Raw genomic sequence first — 14,285 nt, forward strand, 5'->3', positions numbered from 1 at the left:
CTCTCTTATTTACTACGGCGACGAAGAATCAAATTATTGCTATATTTATTCATTTTTCTACTTCTTTTGCCAAGTCCAGGATGTTGGAAATATTTTACCAGGATCTAGATTTACTAACAAGTATGTTTCATTAACATCCTAATATGAATTCTAAAACAATGAAATAAACACATATAAAGTTTAAGAAACCTTACATTGGGTGCAGCGGAATATAATGACTCCTTCCGTTCAGATCTCTAGCCCTTGATTCCTTTCTGTAGTAGAGCATTATCAAGATCTGAACCTGGATCTCTTTCTCTCCTTCCTTGATGCTGATTCTCCTTCTTGTTGATTGGATTCTTCACAATCTTTCACACTATGATTAAGATACCACTTGATGTGTGTGGGCACTCACTCATTCACTCAAGGTTCGAAAATTGAAGAAGAAAAGAAGAGGGAAAGTGGCGGCTAGAAATTTTCTCTGAAGGAATGAGATGCATCATCTTTTTCCTGAAGCCATCACTACCTATTTATAGGTAACCACCTAGGTTTAGGTTAGAATTATCTGGCATTAAAATAATAGAAAAATAAATAGTAAATTACACTAAGTGTGGCCGGCCATGGATAGTGGATTGGGCCCACTTTGCAATTTTACCATTTTGTCATTTTTTCATCCTATTTTCTCAAAAATACCAATTTTCCAATTTAACCACTTAAATGCAAATTCCAATTATTTAATAACTAAAAATTAATTATTAAATAATATTGTCATTTAATATATTTATTAATTAGACATATAAAGTCTCTTAATTAACAAATAAATCCTAGAATCTCTTTTCTTCACAATTTTTCCCTTGCTTAGTGAAAATTCATAAACTAGACATAGTCTAATTTTAGAATTATAATTGATTAATTAAAATCAATTATCTGAGTCTTACAAGCAGTATGGTCTCAACTAGTATGGGGACCATGGGCTTATATAACTGAGCTTCCAATAAGCAGATCAAGAATTGACCAAGTAAATTCACTGACTTATTAATTCCTTGTTGAATCCACACATAGAACTTAGAATTGCACTCTCAGTCATATAAAACGCTCTATATGTTCTACGATATAGATACACTATTAATTATCCATTGTTATAATCCTAATTTGATCAATGATCCTCTAATAGATGATCTACATTGCATAGGGATAAAATTACCGTTACACCCTTTCAATGTATTTTATCCTTAAAACACTTAGCTCCGTATAAATGATATTTCAGCGAAGTGAAATGAGTACTCAACCATTTATCTCTATTTAGCCAAGCTTGAAGGAAATCATCATTTCACTTCTAAATACCTATAGAAGTTATAGATTCCATATCTATGTTAGCGCTCCCACTCAGTTATACTATCATGTTCCCAAAATGTACGTATCACCCTGACAAAAAAGTAGGCTTAACTAACAAATCAAAGAACATGTATAATACTCTTGAGATCGAACCTAATCATATCAGGATTAAGATCATTTGATCTAGGATCAACTAGGTGATATTAAATTGAATAGATATTACGGTAAATTTTAACATATCTAATCAAAGTTCAATATCGATCCCTTCCGATGTATACTCCATACATCCGATACTGGTAAACTTTGCCAATGCCCTGGAAAGGACATAACACATATCCAAGGTGTAAGAATACCTATCGTTGATTATCATGCCAGTCTAAATCCAGTGAACTGACAAATCAGGGAATAAACTTTTGAACATATAATCAAGATTATATTCCACTTTGCTGACAACACTATAATCATTAACAAATACATATGTTTTGGACTTAATAGAATTTATACATTAAATATAATCATGAAATAAATCATGTGAACCATGCAACATAAAATTTTATTTCTGATCTTTATTAACTAGTAAATCTGATTATATTGAAATAGATTTTATTTAGGGCACAAAATCCAACAAACTCCCACTTGCACTAATATAAAACAAGAAGTGCATTTCAAATAATCTCAACACCTTGATATACAAATCAAGTGTAGTATGTAGTGTACTCTCTGTAATAGGATCTGACAGGTTGAATGAACACAACCTTTTCTCCACCATTACATTTCCTTAATCACAAAATTCTTGATATTGTGAAATTCCTGTCTATATGTCTACTCTCTTGGGATACTGGATTCTATACTTTTGGAAACTATTTTTGTGTTAGTCAGGAAGTAACACTAGTAGTTAATAAATGTTGGAATAATGCCAAAAATGTATAGAACTCTCCTTAGACTGAATAAGTATCTTTCCTGCAACTTTAACATTCAGTCTCTCTCTGGTAGACTTTAGAGACTTCAGATATGTTTTTACACTTCTCCAAAATCACCAGTCCACCCCAAGAGTAATCACCATCTTATCAGCAGACTTTCTAGCACTAAGGCAAGTCTAGAAATTTGATTTGGTGTAATCTAAGAGTATTAAATACACCCTTTATTGACTAACATATAGTTCCTCTTCTTGATCTTAATATTTACTTGATTGTCTTCTAATGTTCCTTTACTGATTAATCTGATACCTACTCATTACTCCCACTCAACAGCAGGTGTCTGGTCTAAGGCATACTAAAGCATATCTTAGACCTCTCACTGTTTATTTAAGGAATTCTTTCATAGCTTTATCTTTTCTGGAATAGTTGAGACTTTTCCTTAGATAAATAAAATCTATGTCTAGAAGTGGAGAAGCTTCTATAGATTGCCAAAAGAAAAGAAAATGCTTCAGCATCTTACTAAAGTAAGTTGCTTGCACTAGAGTAAGTAAATTACCAGGTATACCACAAGCCATAGGTTTAGATAAACTCAAACCTATAATACCAGGAACAGGAAGTTTTGTTAAGTCCATTGAATAGACTTACAAACAAAAATTTCCTTTCTTGTCCTTGTAATAGAAAACTTTTGGTTGTTCCATGTGAATGGTTTTGACCATAGTTCTCTTGGCTTTTCTTCTTAGTTTCTTATTTTGACAATCCATTACTTGTTTAAACTCACAATGGATTTTAATCACTAGTTTCTTCCAAGTCATAATAGGTTGAGTTCCTTGAAACTCTCCCACTACGATAAGGTACCGTGAATTATGTCTAAGAAAACTAAATGGTATTGACCTCTTCGGTTGTGTTAAGACAACAGAGGCAGTGGGATTATCATATGTTGAATAAGATGATAGAACACTTTTGGAATCAAGAAAAATATCTCTTTTATTTGGTACTTTATTTTCAGACTTAGTCATTTTCTTAGAAAAGTAGTATTTGTTTAAGCAAACATTTTCTTATCTAATGACTATGGGATGGTCCACCCCTAATCACTTAGAATAGCTAACAAACATCCAAACCTTGGTTAACAGTTCTATCTTTTCTTAAGATTACGATTAGGTCATCCATGAATCTAGTAATGGTTTACACTAAGTACACAACCATTTCATCATTCAGAAATTTTCTTTTCACTAGGGTATTTCCCTAGAGGGACTTAGGCAACGACTAGTAACTAATCATCAATATGCAAATCGAATTTCTAGAGAGGTAAGTTTGGATAAAATTCAAAACTCAACTTAATGATCTTTGAACTGCATATGTACCAAATATTTCTCCACCCCTATCAATTCGCAAGATCTTTAACCACTTACCTTAATGGTTTTTCACAATTGCTAGAAATTCATGAAATTTTTCAAACATTTCAAATTTCTTTGAATAAGGTAAAATCTAGAGTGATCGTCTTAAGAACATAACCAAAAACTCATATCCACCCCTGAATGTCATTCCATCTGCGAATGAGATGATTATACTTTTTGTAACGCCCTAATGCTAAGGCACACTACAGTGCTTTTTCGATTACTGTGCAATCTTTGCTAATAAAAGAATTTTCTTGAAAAACGTGTCAAATTAAAACTTTTGCATTAAATATTAAACTTTGTAATATAATAAAATATTTACAAATGCCGGGATCCCGTTTTCAAACTTTTAAAAATTAATATTCCAAAATACACAAATTACAGGTCCCACAGCGACTATCAAAATACAACTCCCAGATGTCCTGAGACCGAACACTCCAGGTCGCGCTGCTTGACATGTACAATCCCATCTGAGCTCAGGTTCACTCCTGTTCAGCCTTCGCCTTTCCTTTACCTACACATGGAAGCAGAACTGTGAGTCGACAGACTCAGTAAGAAATGCATATAACATATCATATAATTTCCGACCTGTAAATAGGCGCCCATACACCTATTTACAGGGCTTAACAGATGAGCAAGAACGTTCTAACTGTTAGTGCTACTGACCATGATATCACTCCTATCAGCACTATAATCGTGCTGTAGGACCGGCACTATGTTCGTGCCGCTATGATAGCATCAATAGCATCCAAAAGTATAATTGGCGATGATATCACTCTTAACCAGTACGATGCTTGTACTGCTGAACCGACACAATGGTTGTGTCGCTATGATAGTACTAATTCATACTTTCCGGGGTGAATAACACTCTTAACCAGTACGATGCCTGTACTGCTAAACTGACACAATAGTTGTGTCGCTATGATATCACCCAAACATATACAATGATACACACAGCATGCATATATATATATCATACATATACATACACCTAGATATTTATATCACACGTTATATTCAGTTCTTACCTATTTTCCGAATTCAAACGTGCTGGCCGACCTGAACGGAAATCTTGTGCTAGACGGATGCCCTAATCACATTTGAAACCGGGTAAGTTACATGATTAAAACCCTAATCCCGAAAACTCAAAACCAAAACCCTAGGTTCTGTTATGCTCTTAATGGGTTATTCTAACTCTGGAAATGGGGAAATACCCAACTGAGGCATCGAAAAGGCAAAAATTGAGAAAATGAAAGGCCCGGGGAACCCTGCCAAAACCGGCTAGCCAGTTTGCACCAGTTTCCCCAAAGCTTTTCATTTGTTGCTCAATTCTCCACCAATTGCCATGAAACCTACCAGAGCTCCTATATAATGCATAAGCAATATAATCTAGCCAGTATTTCACAGAACAAATCAACAAATCTCAAATTGCCATTAAAGCTTAAAGCTTTGATCTCAAAGCTCAAACTTATGCAACACCCAATCAAATCATCAAAACCAGCTACAAGAGGCTAATACCAACTCAAATTAAACCTAGAATTCGAACCATAACTCAACCCAACCCTAACAGCCACTAAATCACAAAATCACAAACTCAAACTAAGTAAAAAGCTTAAAAACACATATTCAAGAGTTCTAGGGTTTACCTCCTCTTCAAGAATACTCAATCCTTAGCTTAAATCCAGAAAAATGAGAAGGAAAAGTTGGCTTTTCCTCTGGTTTTTCTCAGCCGAAAGAGAAAGAGAGGGAGCTCCAAGGGAAAAATGTCTCTTTTTCCTATTTTTCCTTTTCTTAATTTTTTTTTTCCTAAAATGAGAAGCTTAATTACTTTGGCTGAAAATGAATAACTGGCCAGCTGCCACCTTCTAATCCAGCCACCTAACCCTCCCAACAAATTGACTGAAATGCCCTTTAGTCCAATACTAAGGTTTTTCAAAAGCTAGGAGTAAAATGGTCAATTTCCATAACCCCGCTCAACCCTGATAATTTATTTTCTCTAAAATATTTTCCACTAAGAAATAAGGTTCTAAACTTACCCATGTGATCAATCTAGCCATCCATCGCATTTTCCGTTGTCGCCGAGCAAAAATTACAAAAAATAACATATTTCACATATAAGCTAAATAATACCCCTAGAGTTTAATAAAATCTCCGGAATTGAGAAATTATAACTCTAATATTTATTTCTAAATATTGGGGCCCACAATTAAATAAATTCACAAATAATAATAAAATAATAAAAATTAGTGCTAATTGCCTTTACTATCCAAATTACTAAAGCGGTCATTACAATTATCCCCCCGTTAATAGGATTTCGTCCTCGAAATATAACCTGAATAGCTCTGGATGTTGAGTCCTCATACCCGACTCCAATTCCCAGGTGGCTTCTTCCACCTTACTGTTCCTCCAGAGCACTTTAACCAGTGCAATAGTCTTATTCCAAAGAACTTTTTCTTTTCTATCCAAAATCTGTATAGGTTGCTCTTCATAGGATAAGTCTGGTTGCAGTTCAAGGGCTTCATAACTCAAGATATGAGTCGGGTCGGACACATATTTCCTCAACATAGAAATGTGAAATACGTCATGAACAGCCGATAACGCTGGTGGTAAGGCTAGCATATAAGCTACCTGCCCGACCTTCTCGAGTATTTGAAATGGTCAATGAATCTAGGGCTTAACTTACCCTTCTTCCCGAAGCGCCTAATATCCTTCATTGATGAAACCCGCAGGAAAACATGTTCCCCTGCCTGAAATATAACATTTCTGCGCTTTGAATCAGCATAACTTTTCTGCCTGCTTTGAGCTGGAAGCATCTGAGCCTTGATCTTATCAATTGCCTCATTGGTCCTCTGCACTAACTCTGGACCCAAGTACTTCCTTTCTCCCGTCTCGTCCCAATGAATAGGAGAACGAAATTTTCTACCATATAACATCTCATAGGGAGCCATCCCTATTGTACTCTGGTAGCTATTGTTGTAGGAGAATTCAATTAAAGGCAAGTACTTACTCCATGAACTCTCAAAGTCCATGACACAGGCTCGCAGTAAGTCTTCCAATATCTGGATTGTTCTTTCTGACTGACCATCAGTCTGAGGGTGAAAGGCTGTGCTAAACTTTAACTTGGTACCCATAGCCTTCTGAAGACTCACCCAAAATTTCGATGTAAACTTTGGATCCCTATCTGACACAATAGATTTAGGGGCTCCATGGAGACGAACTATCTCCTTCACATACAATTCAGCATACTGATCCACTGAATATGTAACTTTCACTGGCAGAAAGTGAGCTGATTTGTAAATCTTTCCACTATGACCCATACTGAATCATACATGCCCACAATTCTAGGCAATCCAGTTACAAAATCCATTGCAATGTCCTCCCACTTCCACTCAGGAAGGACCAAAGGTTGCAGTAACCCTGCCGGCGTCTGATGTTCGACCTTGATTTGCTAACAGATTAAACCTTTGGACACGTAGTCCACCACATCTCTTTTCATTTCATACCACCAGAAGTAGGGTTTCAAATCCTAATACATTTTGGTGGTTCCTGGATGCATTGAATAAGGTGTGGTGTGAGCTTCATCCAGTATCTCTTTCTTAAGCTCATGAACATTAGGAACTTAAACTCGAACTATATATAACAACATTCCACTGTTCGAGGCTAAAAAGTCTCTAGGCCGACCAACCATTACTTCATCTCGAATCTTAACTAGTTCAAGATCTTCTAGTTGTGCCTTTCTTATTCTCTCCAACAAATCAGACTGGAGTGTTAAATTGTGCAATTTCCCAACCACGAACTCAATCCTTGCACTAACCATTTCAGAAGCTAGTTGAGGGGCTATCATAACCGTGGTACAAACATGCCTGGGACCTTTTCTGCTTAAAGCATCGGCCAAAACATTGGCTTTCCCGGGATGATATAGAATTTCGCAATCGTAGTCCTTAACCAATTCCAACCACCTTCTGTGCCTCATATTCAAATCTTTCTGGGTGAAAAAGTATTTGAGACTCTCATGATCAGTATAAATCTCCCACTTCTCACCATAAAGATAATGTCGCCATATCTTTAGAGCAAAAACCACAGCAGCAAGCTCTAAGTCATGAGTTGGATAGCGCTGCTCATATTCCTTCAGTTGACAAGAGGCATAGGCTATAACTCTATCAGATTGCATCAGAATACATCCCAGACCCTATCTAGATGCATCACAATAAACCACAAATTTCTCTTGATCTGATGGCAAAACTAACACCGGAGCTGTTATCAAACGTTGCTTCAACTCCTGAAAGCTTATTTCACACTTATCTGACCACACAAATTTCTGATTTTTCTTGGTCAATTCAATTAGGGGCATAGAAAGTTTAGAAAATCGATCGATGAAACGCCGATAATACCCTGCTAAACCGAGAAAACTTCGAACTTCCGTCACAGACTTTGGCCTCAGCCAATTGTTTACTGATTCTACCTTGTTTGGATCAACCATAATTCCATTCTTCCCAACAATATGACCTAGAAAAGACACCTCAGACAACCAGAATTCATACTTTTTAAACTTTGCATACAACTTGTAATTTCTAAGTCGCTGCAATACCATTCGAAGATGATGCTCGTGCTCCTCTTCTGATCGAGAGTATACAAGGATGTCATCGACAAACACTATAATGCAGTTATCGAGGAAATCCTTGAATACTCTATTCATGAGATCCATAAAGGCCGTAGGAGCATTAATCAATCCGAATGACATTCCCAGAAACTCATAGTGTCCATATCTGGTTCTAAAAGCAGTCTTTGGTATGTCCTTCTCACGAATTCTAAATTGTTGATAACCAGATCGTAAATCAATCCTCGAAAACACTGTCTTTCCCAGAAGCTGATCGAACAGATCGTCGATTTTGGGAAACGGGTACTTGTTCTTAATCATCAATTTGTTTAGTTTCCGATAATCAATACACATTCTGAGGGTACCATCTTTCTTTTTCACAAACAGAACCGGAGCTCCCCAGGGCGATGCACTGGGTCGGATAAACCCAATGTCAAGCATCCCCTGAAGCTGCAACTTAAACTCCTTGAGTTCTGCTGGAACCATTCTATATGGAGCTTTAGAAACAGGTTCGACTCAAGGTGCCAGATCAATTACAAAATCAATCTCTCGCTGTGGCGGCAATCCCAAAAACTCCTCGGGAAACACGTCGAGAAAATCTTTCACCACCCTGACTGCCTCAGGCCCAAATGTTTCAGGTCTGCTGGAGTCAATTACCACTGCTAGAAATCCTACACAACCACTGCTAAGTAAATCTCTAGCCCTTAATACAAAAATAACCGGGATCCGGGACCCCTGAACTGATCCAACATAAGCAAATGGATCTTCACCTTCTGGCTGGAAAATCACCATTTTCCGCTTACAATCTATACTGGCCGAATATTTGGACAGAAAGTCCATTCTCAGTATAATATTAAACTCAGTTAATTCCAATTCTATGAGGTCAGCGCTCAATTCCCTATCTTCGATCCTAATCGGCATAGACCTAATGCGCCTATAGAGATAACCAATTCCCCGCTAGGCATTAGGGTTCCAAACCCTCTTTCTATAATATCCCAAGGCCTACTCAAAAATGAATTATTCTCATAGCTACATATGAACGTGTAGCTCCCAAATCAAACAACACAATATAAAAGAAGTCGTTTACAGGGAACTGACTTGCCACTACAGAAAGGCTCGCTACATCATCAGCTTGAACATTAGCATTCACCGGGGTAGGAACAAATATCGCTTTCTGCTCTTGTTCTTCTTTCTCCACCTGTGGGCAATCTTTTATTAAAATGCCCAACCTTGCCACATTGAAAACATACTTTTCGGTTGCATTCTCCGGGATGGTGTTTCATGCAACGTGGGCACTCAGTGTAAGAATAACCCTGGCGTCCTCCTTTGCCTTGAAACCTTTGGAACCGCTTGTTCTGTCTTAAACCCACCACGGATGATGTAGGTGTTGGGTTTTATGCCCTAAATAAAACTCTATTTCAATGTAATCCAGATTATTCAATATCAATAAAGTAACAGAAGTATTTTTCATTCATTTGTGTATGTTTTGGTTCACTTTATCAATTATTTGTCTATTTGATTCATAAATTCATCCAAACCCCTTTCACATACTTGATCATGTTTATTGTGTTGTCAACACAGTGAAAAGTAAACATGACTATGTGAATAAAGGATTCCTAGATTTATCAGAACACAGGGTTTTACTGATATGACAATCTACAACAGAGTTTACTTGCATTTGGAGAAATGCTATGTTCTTTCCAGAACATTGGTTAAAGTAAAGCTCAGGTTGGATGCATGGAGTATGCATTGGAATGGACCGATATTGAACTTTGAAATAGATTTATAAAACTTACCGTAATATCTATTCAATTCAATATCACTAAGTTGATCCTAGATCACATGATCGAAATCCTGATATGGTTAGGCTCAATCTCAAGAGTATTATTCGTGTTCTTTGATTTGTTAGTTAAGCCTACTTTTGGGTCAGGGTGATACGTACATTTTGGGAACACGGTAGTGCAATTGAGTGGGAGCGCTAACATAAATATGGAATCTATAGCTTCTATCTGGCGAATAGTAAGCAAAGGATGATTTCCTTCGAGCTTAACCAAACAAGATAAATGGTGGAGTACTCATTTCACTTAGCTGAAATATCATTTATACAGGGTTAAGTGTTTTAAGGATAAAATACATTGTAGGGTGTTACGGTAATTAAGTCCCTTTACAGTGTAAATCATCCATATAGAGGATCATTGATCACATTAGGATTATAACAATGGATAACTAATGATGTGTCTATATGGTGGAACATATAGAGCATTCTATATACTGAGAGTGCAATTCTAAGTTCTATTCGTGGATTCAACGAAGAATTAATAAGTCAGTGAATTTAAGTAGTAAATTCTTGATCTGCTTATTGGAAGATCGAATATATAGACCCATGGTCCCCCCCACTAGTTGAGATAATATTACTTGTAAGACTCATTTAATTGATTTTAATTAGTCAATTATAATTCTCAAGTTAGACTGTGTCTATTTGAGAATTTATCACTTATTAAGGGCAAAACAGTAAATAGAGATTTTGAAGGGCATATTTATTAATTAGGAAACTTTAATTAGTTTTATTATTAATAAATAAATGATAATATATTATTTGATAATTAATTTTATTTATTAAATAATTAGATTTGATATTTATATGGTTGAACAAAGGAATTGATAGTTTTTGAAAAAACAGGAAACTAGCAATGTAGGAAAAGGAAAGTTGGAAAAGTGGCAAGCCTTGTTTCCACAATGCCTAGGCCGGCCACTATGCTTCCCTTTTCACATTGATTTTTCAATTTTTAAATGTCAATTAATTCAACCATAGCCCTAGGTGGTCTTCTATAAATAGAAGGTAAAGGCTTCAGTTTTTGTACACACAACATTCTGACAGAATTTTCTCACACAAAAACTCTCTCCAAGCCGCGACCCTCTTTCTCTCTACCTTCTCTGTTTCGAAATCTATGAGTGATAGAGTAGTACCCACACACATCAAGTAATACCTCAATCATAGTGAGGAAGGCTGTGTAGAATTCAGAAACAACAAAGAAGGACTATCGGGCTCAGATCTTGATTATACTCTGCGACAGAAAGGAATCAAGGGTTAGAGATCTGAGTGGGAGGAGACACATATTCCGCTGCACCCAATGTAAAATTTCTGATACTTTTATGTGTTTAATTTTCCATCGTTTTAGAAGTTCATATTTAGGTTGTTAAATCAACATACTTGTGAGTAGATCTAAGTTCCTGGTAAAATTACTTCCAACAACTGGCACCAGAGCCATGGTAATTGATTTGCTTGCAAGAAATTTGGACTTAAAACGATTTGTTTGTGTTTTGGATGGTATCATGTTGCTTTGTGTGTCATATTGATGTTTGATTGTTGTTTGTAAATTCTGGGACAAATAGTTACTTTTCTGTCTCTCTAATTATTTTTGTTGGATATTTTGAAAATTCTAAGCAATTTACTTTTTTACAGAACTCGATTTTGATTTAATTTGAATTAGTTATGAATTTTTGAAAATTGGAAAAATCGGGATGATGAACACCATCCCACGCGCGCGGAATGGCTGCAAGCAACCTTACTGCGCCGTGAAATCTCGACGTGCATCCCCTGGGCTTGCGCGGATGGGCATGCCTGGCATGCAATCCGTACTGTTCATCAAATTTTTCAATTTTTTTTTTCGATTTTTCATGCTATTTCATGGAATCAACTTCCGATTTTTTGTGTAGTTTTGTATATTGATTTTTATTTTTCAAATTTCAAATCTAATTATCAAAAATAAATTAATTTGATTTTTCAAAATTAATTTTAGATATTAGTGTAATTTGATTTTGAAAATTGAAAAAATCAAGTTTTGCTTACCTTTTTTCTTATTTCCTTTAAAATTTGATTATTTTAATTTTTTTTAAGGTGAGATATTAAATTTTTTTTTTTGATAACTTGACCTTATTTATAATAAGATCAAAATAATCATGATATTTTAAAAGAAGAAATAAGATATTTTGTTAACTTTTTAAATTTTGTTATTCTTACTTAAATTAAATTGTAAAATAAGAAATTGGTATGTATTTACCATTTTCTATTTTATTATTTAATTTATTAAATAACATGAAATTTAAAAGGAAAGTTAGCAATTTATTTTGAAATGATATTTAGGTTACTTAAAACCTAATTTTTCAAAATTGTAGGTTTAATTTTTTAAATATATTTTTTTAAAAACCGATTTTTTTTTTTCGAAATATATATATTTAAAAATTAAATAAATCCTACATCCAACTATCCAAATCTAACTTGTTGCAGGAGTATGTGTTTTAGATTGTTTGTAAGTTTTCTAAAACATATTATTGCTTGATCTAAATTGCCATAGTTAACTTGTTGACAGATCTAATGATCTGATTTTAACCAATGGTTCAATTGATGATAGATCAAGTAAATAATTTGTAACAGGTAAATTTTACAATCTTCTTTCATCTGTGTATGACCTAGTAACATGATAGGATCCATCCAAATGTGTGTGCTTCTGTGAGCCTATATGTTTAATTTTTGTTATAGATACATATATGTTGTTGTTGCTGAATAAAATGTCATAACTTGATAGATTTTATTTAGGCTCATTTAGTAGTGAGCCTATTCAATTAATAACAGTTGTTCATTTTAAGGTTAAATTCCTCTCTTTTGGGCCTTGTGTGAGAGTTGGGAGCCATAGAAGTGGGTACGACATACTGGACCCAGCCCCCCCTCACATGAACAACCCCAATTGTGAAGGCCCATTTGCCTGATTTGGATAACTGTGCTAGGTTAATTATATTAGTTTGACCTAATAAAATTGATTAGCAACATAATTAATTTCATTCTTCCTTGAAATTAATTTAAGAAAAGCATAGTTTGAAGAATATTATTCTAGAAAAACTATATGTATTTTTCTTGTGTTTAATTAAATATGGAATTATAACCATGTAAATTCTTTCTGAATCTTAATTTTATAATTTCATTAAATATTCCTATTTGAGTTGAGATTTAGTTATATCTAACAAATCAACTTAGATTTCAATATCTTTTGAATTTCCTATTATAAATTAAGTTGAGGAATTTTAGGAATTGGTTATTAAGATTCTTTAGATATTTTTAAGTTGATATTTTATAAATATGGGAACTTAAAATGGAATATCTTCTAAAATTAAGTGGTTTGTAACACCCTAACTATCTTAGGCGTATTACGTGATTTTTAAACGTACTGTGCAGCTCGTTGCTAATCAACGAGGTTTATGAAAAAACGTGATTAATTAAAATTTTGCTTTTTAATTAAACTTATAAACCATATTATAAAAGTCTCGGGATCCCGATTTATAAAATCATTTACAAACGTTTTAACTGTTAAACTTTTACATCAAAATGACAGTCGTCTAACGACAGTTACAAAAATCTCAGCCGTGCTGTCCCGAGGATCGTACGCTCCAGGCCTAACCGCCCCGACATGTACAATCTCATAAGCTCGCTCACGGTCCATCAGCTACAGCCTTGCCTTTACCTACACATGAACATAACCGTGAGGTCGACGGACTCGCAAGAAAAGCATAATAATAACATACATAAAACTCGATTGCCGTGTCCAACACGATGCGAGTCCCGCTACGCCATGTCCAACATGGTGCGAGCACTACCGCCATGTCCAACATGGTGCACCGAGTTTTGAACGTTCGGGGACGGTACTATTGACAAGTATCCTCCGATCGGTCGAGCCGGTCATACTCCGGCTGCCGGTCATACTCCGGCTGTACCAGACGGGATGGGTCAATAGCCCCGAACCACCAACCAAGTGTCGGCTGATCGGTCGAACCGGTCATACTCCGAGGCTTGGTCATACTCCAACTGTACCGACGTGACGGGGTTGGATGGTTCGAAGCCTAAATACATATCTAATGTAATCTAGCGGGCTTTCTACATGCACGCTAAACATGTAATCTACATATGCATATTTGTTATACTAATCTTACGTATTAGATTTCGGTGTCTTGGTCCTTTATTAGGAACTGAAGCTGAACGGCGGATTACTGGCTCCTAAACCATAAAAATCA

The sequence above is a fragment of the Cannabis sativa genome, chromosome 4 (genome assembly GCF_029168945.1).
Source record: "Cannabis sativa cultivar Pink pepper isolate KNU-18-1 chromosome 4, ASM2916894v1, whole genome shotgun sequence".
Classification (NCBI taxonomy): domain Eukaryota; kingdom Viridiplantae; phylum Streptophyta; class Magnoliopsida; order Rosales; family Cannabaceae; genus Cannabis; species Cannabis sativa.